We start from the raw sequence: 7,138 nt of genomic DNA, 5'->3' as shown, positions 1-7,138 counted from the left end.
GTGTGTGTGTGTGTGTGTGTGTGTGTGTGTGTGTGTGTGTGTGTGTGTGTGTGTGTGTGTGTGATGTAACAAGAATTTTAGTAGAAATTGCTAAACAAATCGATCGAAATTGAATGACAGTTTTCTCGTGCAGCATTTTTAAATCATATTGTATGTAGTACAGTTATAAATTATAAAATTATGATATAAAAAGTACATACCTTCTTGCATAAAAATTAATCCAGTCATCTCTTTTAGTTTATAATGCTTTATTGTAATTATTTTTTAAATATATAATTTATGATTATTATTTTTTTTATAATAGTTTGAAATTTTAGAGAAGACTTGACATATTTTACATTTTTAAAGAAATACTAATTTTTCTTTTCTATACATTAAGTATCAATATTATAAATTATATGAATTTTTGATAGCTTTATACACTTTGTTCCTTGTTGAAGATAAATATAAAAATATAAAAATACTACTTATTACATAAACCCACAATATCCTTGAGTAATGTGCGTTCATTTATATCATATCTTTTCGTACTGAACATGTTGCTGAAATCTTGAGAGGAAAGCTTAATCTAAAAAGGATTAATCCGCATTCAATTAGTAGATTTTTGCTGAAGGTTGAAGTTGAGTGGTTCACGATAATACATCTTTTATTAAATATTTACAATATAAAGATGGGATCAAAGATATAATAATTAAATATATTTATGATGTTTTATAATGATGTTTTGCTATAAAAATTTTAAGTTTTTATCAAAATTAAACTTTTTAACAAATCTAGTTTTACACTAAGAAGATAGAAATTGTATGATCAGATATTAAATCTTCTCTAATGAGAATAACAAGAAAAAAGAGATCATTCATTGCCAAGTAATAAAAATGATGAGATAAATTGTTTGATATATTTTATTATATTTTATGATAGAATGGACATACGTTTATAAAGAAATATTAATAAAACAAAATGTTTTAATTTCTGTTTGTAATCAAATAAGAACAATTATCGGATTGTCTTGAAAATTATTGAATATAGATTTTTTTCACAATACGGATTTGTGAAAAATAAAGTATAAGTTTTAATAAATTAATACTACTTGTACGAATGTTCTTATATGAATGAGACTCTTATTAATTTTCTTGTAAAATATTAATCATACATGTATTTTCAATATTCCTACTGATACTTTTATCAATATATCTGATGACAATTTCATAATATACGCATATTTCTGTCCTATCGAATTCTAGAATGTATCATATTTGCACATCAAATACACATAAAATATGTAAAGATGCATCGATATTAAAAGGCAAGAAAGATAAAATAAGCAAATACAGCTGATATTGATGAAAGTTGATAATCACAATTATAATTAAATTTGTTCTCGATTTAAATGTAATATTAATATTTCAGTGTCTTTTTAATTATGCAGAGAAAATTTTCTATAGGAGAATTAGCCATTACTAAAATTGAAATTTCTTATATTTATGATTTCATATATGAAATAGTAGTGCAATTTATGCTTATTTTGATTATTAGTAAACTTTTATGATCACACACACACACACACACACACACACACACACACGTGCGCGCGCGCGCGCGTGCATACACACAAAGTTTGAGAATATTATTAATGAGCTAGTTTGCCCACACATTAGCTTAGAAGGTCTCTGCCACTTATGGCTTCAAACATTGGTATTCGTTGCAGAAAATCCATTTGCTAATTGGAGAGTTCTGCCATTTACGAAATCAAATATGAATGGCGAGTAAGATTGGTTTACAAATTAGCATTTCGTCACTAAATCACATTAATGAATTACTATTATGCATCATCAATCAGATTCATTGACATATATGTGTTGTATAATTATCGTATTTGGATTTATGTGCATGCTGCCCTAGACCTACAGGTATTTATCACATACAGAATTTCTTTATACAAAAGATATGCACAATAAAACAAACTTTTATTTCATAATAAGAAATAAAACAAAAATTTTTATATTTCGTAATAAGAAATAACTAACTTTACCTGTTACGTTACCAAAAACTATAATTTTCTTTTAAGCTTACATAATCATTTTAATAATTTTATTAATAATTAATTTTACGTTTGTATCGTATTTATTTGTCGATAAATTTAAAAAATACGCAAAAAAATAATAATATTTTCTTACTTTTTATATCTTTACAAAAGTCTCTATTATTTTACTTACGTTCTTAAAACGCAAATGTTCAGTTTTGACTCATTTTTACGAGCTGACTGTAATTTTATGGACGGTTGGTAAGCATGATCCCAAGAGTAAGCCAAAAACTTTCTTGAAGCTGCTTTAGTCGACTCGTCTCTCTGCTGTCCAAACTTGATTCATCTAACTTCGTTCGATAAAGTTTGTCACCGGAAAAGACATGAATTTTGTTATTGATGCAAAAATTTGAAGAAATCATCTAGCATGTTTGCAGTTTGTTATTTCGATCAAAAGTTTACGATAGAACGCGACAGCTGTTTCAAAAACGTGACGTTACCAATGCGTGACGTCAGCTTGTTGACTAAAAGAGGAGAAAACGTAGATTTTCTGGTCAAAGGCCATGAGCGTCACAAAGCAGATCGTGGAGAGTGCATCGAGTTATTATTGAAAAAGTTATATAATTTATCCACGCGCCGTTGACAAAGCCAATTCATATTTCCTCCCCTACTTTGGTCGAATATTTTAATTGTCGGCAGTCTTTCTTGTTCTTCGCCTCATTATGCTTTCCTTTACGCTAGTAGAGCTGGCTTAATTGAACTTTCTACTTATTCTTCGTTCGTGCAGAAAAATCCATATAAAAAGAGTAGTCCACGTTATATGAGTTCAATAACTTCAAAGATTTATTACTTATATTGTAACCTTAATTGCCATAGAAAACCGAAATAAGAGATTCTTATTGATGTTTATAATATTATTCTATACGACTCATCCACAAGATAGAAATTGATTATCGCTGCAGAATTAATCGGTTTGAGTATTTGGACTGATGACAAGAAATAAGACCAGAATTATTGCGCTTAAAGAGAATACTTAGTCTATACTTATGATCAGATCGATAAGAAAAAAAAACGAATCAGATCGGGGCCAGCTTCTGAAAGCGGTACCGCAAATTTAATTTTTAATAACGAGTCTGGATTTGTACAATCTCTTCTATATCCTCTGCTCGTCTTCTGCTTTCTATATACCACTACTTGAACGATTCTCTGCAAAAAAAGATTATTATCGTATGACCTAGATTGCTTTAGTATGCAGGTGACACTACTTGGGAAAGAGAAACTCAATTTCTGAAGAATATGTTCGGGCATGATGTTAATCTGTAAGCTATTTCTCTCGAATAAATAAGATTCTCTCTTATGCTTTGTGCATATCTCGATTAACACCTGAAATATTCAAACGGTAAAATATAACAGTAAAATGTTTCAATTTAAAAGAAAATCAAAAATTATTTAACACAGATACTTTGATAATATTTTACTTACAATATTATAATATTTAAATTAAAAATATATCATAACATGGGATGTAATATATTAGAATAATAATTTGATTTGTTAATTAATTTTTTAAATTAAAAATTCTGTAAAACTTTATCCAATACCTAACACGCTTAGTCAGAGTTATTGATAATAACTGATCCGCTTTTCAAGTTTCTCCTGGGTTATCAATTTGGATTATGTAATCTAGAGTAATAATTTAACGTTATCGAAGGATTGGAAATTAGCTGAGGGAAATGAGCCACTCTGCCTTGTATGAAATTTATAGAATTAATAAACGATGGATTAATTGTAGGTAAAAGAATTTTAAAAAATTTGTAAAACAATTTATAACATTTAACAAAAAATTTTGTGTAATTTATTTTTATCATTTTTTAAAATTATATTTCTATTATTTTTTCAACCTAACCAGTTTTCGAGCTTTTATTTTTTATTATCTATTGATTCTTCTTTAGACAGAGAGTTAAATTTGTCTTATTTTTAGATCGAATCAGTCTACAGACATATATTTTCCATTATCGTTTTCGTGAATATACAACATTGATCAAATTTTGTTTTATATTTAGAATGCTGACAGGTTTAAATTGTACACAAATCGTATTTACATATTTCATGTGCATCTATTATTAAATATTAAAATATCTTATATCAAATTTGTTTAAGAATAATATTGCATTTGTGTGCGTGCGCGCGTGTGTGTATGTGCGACTTTTACACAATTGTATAAATATTAAATAGTATAGTTGAATAAATCTTTATTGTAAATTAACAGTTAACGAAATGATTGTGTGAGAATTTTATTTTTAAACAAAGTATTATTCTTAAAAATATTTATGAAAAAATTTTTGATGTTTAATACAGTATTTTTACAGAACGTAATTGATTTAAAATTAGTAAAAAGATATAAAAAATATAATAAGTTTTAGATTTTGTAAAAGTATAGCTTATTTTATTCTATGATAGTTATATAAGTAACATATTATTATTAATTTTATATATAGTGCAGTTTTTATAATAAAACTGCTAACGATTGCAAATATATTTAACATAATTTCCTTGCAATTTCTATAATAAACAGATATAAGTAATTTCTACAAAATAAATTTATATAAAACAGCTTTCTCTACAGCAAAATAGAACATTATTACTGTAGTTGATACTCCTCAATATCCTGTTGAGATTGGACACAACTACTCGATGAAGATATTTCCGAGACGTATTTATGATCTTGCTTTCCTGAAAAACGAGAAACTTATATATCTTAAAGAAATGTTCACCCCTAGTTGCTCACGATAAGAGAATCATATGAAAGTTTCCGCGCGAAAAATCCTTTTTCTGCACAGATCATGTAGCAACGTTATCCTTCGCTACATCCTTTGCATATATTCTGCCGGCTAAATGTTCCGGTCTTCACCGTGTTGCATAATGCAATAGCCGTCACGCTTCTTGGTCTGCTTTGCTTCTATTTCAATTAATGCCTATTGATTTGATCGGGTCATGTCATTACGTCGTATCGTAATTTACATGGAAAATTCCTCAGTTCAGACACAAAATGTCATCGACTGATAAAATGACAATAGACTATAATATATGTATATATTTCCTGAATATTAAATAGATTAATACAATAATTTCATTGAGGCCGTAATATCATAATTTTGTACGTAATAGCGACATAACTATCTTTATTTTGGAAAAAGTAAATAATTATTTATTAGATATATGTTTGAAATAAGTTTTAGATATAATCTTTATGTAGAATATTAAACATATAAAAAAACACAATTATTTGCAGTATTATTTGCATTACACATTAAGTAGGTTTTTTTTATTAAATTGATATTAATAGATTTCTTGACACGCTTTTATTAAACATTAAAATGTTTAAACGAAATATTGCCCTTATGATACTATTTTTATTATGAGGTATTATAAATCATTTAAATACTGTAAAGAAAAATATTATATGTATTAAATGTTTAAACGAAAACTAAACTTGAAGATCGTTTTCGAAAGATTAGATTAAGTTTTATGCTTTTGCAACTTGATATCCGAAAATGATCGTATTTGCCATTTCGAGCAGTCTGCGAATTGTCAATTAAAGCTTTTATAGGCTATGACATAAAGTCAGTGAGACAATGGAGGACATGACTGTGTCGCTCGTCTGCACCGTAAAGCAAAAGGAACAAAATATAGGAACAATAAAAACGTGATAAAGCACGTACCGCTCGGTCATTCGAGTAAATGATCCATAAAAGCTACGTACTTCTGACAAAGCGCTTCATGCGCGACGCATTATCCGTTCATTTCTCGTAAGAAGTTTGCTTGAAGCTGATGATAGTTAGTCTATAACTATGGTCCGCTCCAGAAATTAGCAAGGCTCGATAAGAACGAGAAGCGAATCTATTGATCTTACGGTCTTTGTTTGGCTACATTGGCCGGTTCGTTCGTCGATGTAGCACCGACATCGTTAAGTCGTCGAAGTTTCCGAAGGATCTTAAAGATTTAGAGGGATTCTCGTAGACGATTCTATGTAGAGGATACCGCTTCGATAAGAAATAGAAACAATGGGCACATACAGAAGCAGAAAGAAGAAAAGCAAAACGGAGGGCAAATGGAGGGAAGCGAAAAATGGACGAATTGAGGGAGAAAAGAAAAATAGTGAAAGCATAACAGAAATGTGAACCACTAGCAGAGATTTTTATCTGCTGCATCTCGGGCGTTGTTCTCCCGTTTATTTCCTTGCAACTACGACGTACTTTTTTTTGCTCACTGACGCGTATGTTTTATTTATAACTCACTGTTGGCTTGAGCATTAGCAGTGTTTAATTATCTATGCATGCTTTGCTCAGAGACTATCGCGATTATTTGCACGCGCCGTTATCCAACATAATTTTGTCAAGTCAAGAAAAAAATATTTACGCACGTCAGCGGATGCTTTTTATCGTCTTCCGGGATTTTCATCGACGTGTATAAATCCCTGCGGATCATACGAAGCATTATCAACGTCAGGCCATGGTTACCTGTATGCATGTATGTAGGTACATGCATATTCATCGTTCTTCGTCTAGTATTGGTACACATCATTAATATTTCCGATTAAACGTCATTTTAGCGGGCTGTCACGTGCATTGCGTTCGCATCATGTAATTAAACTCTGTAACGAGGTACTTCGGCAGTTTTATGTAATTAATAACACACCTGACAGCGTACGTCTCGCCTTTCGCGAGGTCGATCGTTACTGATTAGCCTTATCAGGGCGATTTAAAGTTTTTCCTTTTAACCCTTCTTTCCACTAACAGTTCTCGCAAGTAACTAGGACAAGTAAAGGGCAATATCTCAGATCTTTATGAATCCCGTTTATTACAGGAACTTCTTTTTATACTGAAAATCTTTAGGATTTCATGGGATATTTCTGCCGTACATTCTGTTTCTTTCCAGACGCTTGATCATTTATAACTGTCAGTGACATTTATGCTTTGTAAATTGGTACGTAATTTTTTTGCATGCTGTAGGAAATAGGTCGTCCTTTTACTTTTTCACTTGAAGGAATGTAAAAGCTATACTTTATAATGTACTCTGTACATAAATATAAGTATAAATTCTTATGTTCTCGTT

The 7,138-nt window shown here is 29.7% G+C and overlaps 1 protein-coding gene across 1 annotated transcript in view; it reads left to right on the top strand.

Moving 5' to 3' along the window:
* LOC108694774 overlaps positions 1-7,138 on the top strand; it is a 62,202-nt gene that overhangs the window by 784 nt on the left and 54,280 nt on the right. The window lies entirely within an intron of this gene.

Source organism: Atta colombica, unplaced genomic scaffold (assembly GCF_001594045.1).
Source record: "Atta colombica isolate Treedump-2 unplaced genomic scaffold, Acol1.0 scaffold125, whole genome shotgun sequence".
Lineage (NCBI taxonomy): Eukaryota > Metazoa > Arthropoda > Insecta > Hymenoptera > Formicidae > Atta > Atta colombica.
This window is presented reverse-complemented; position numbering and strand designations above follow the sequence as displayed.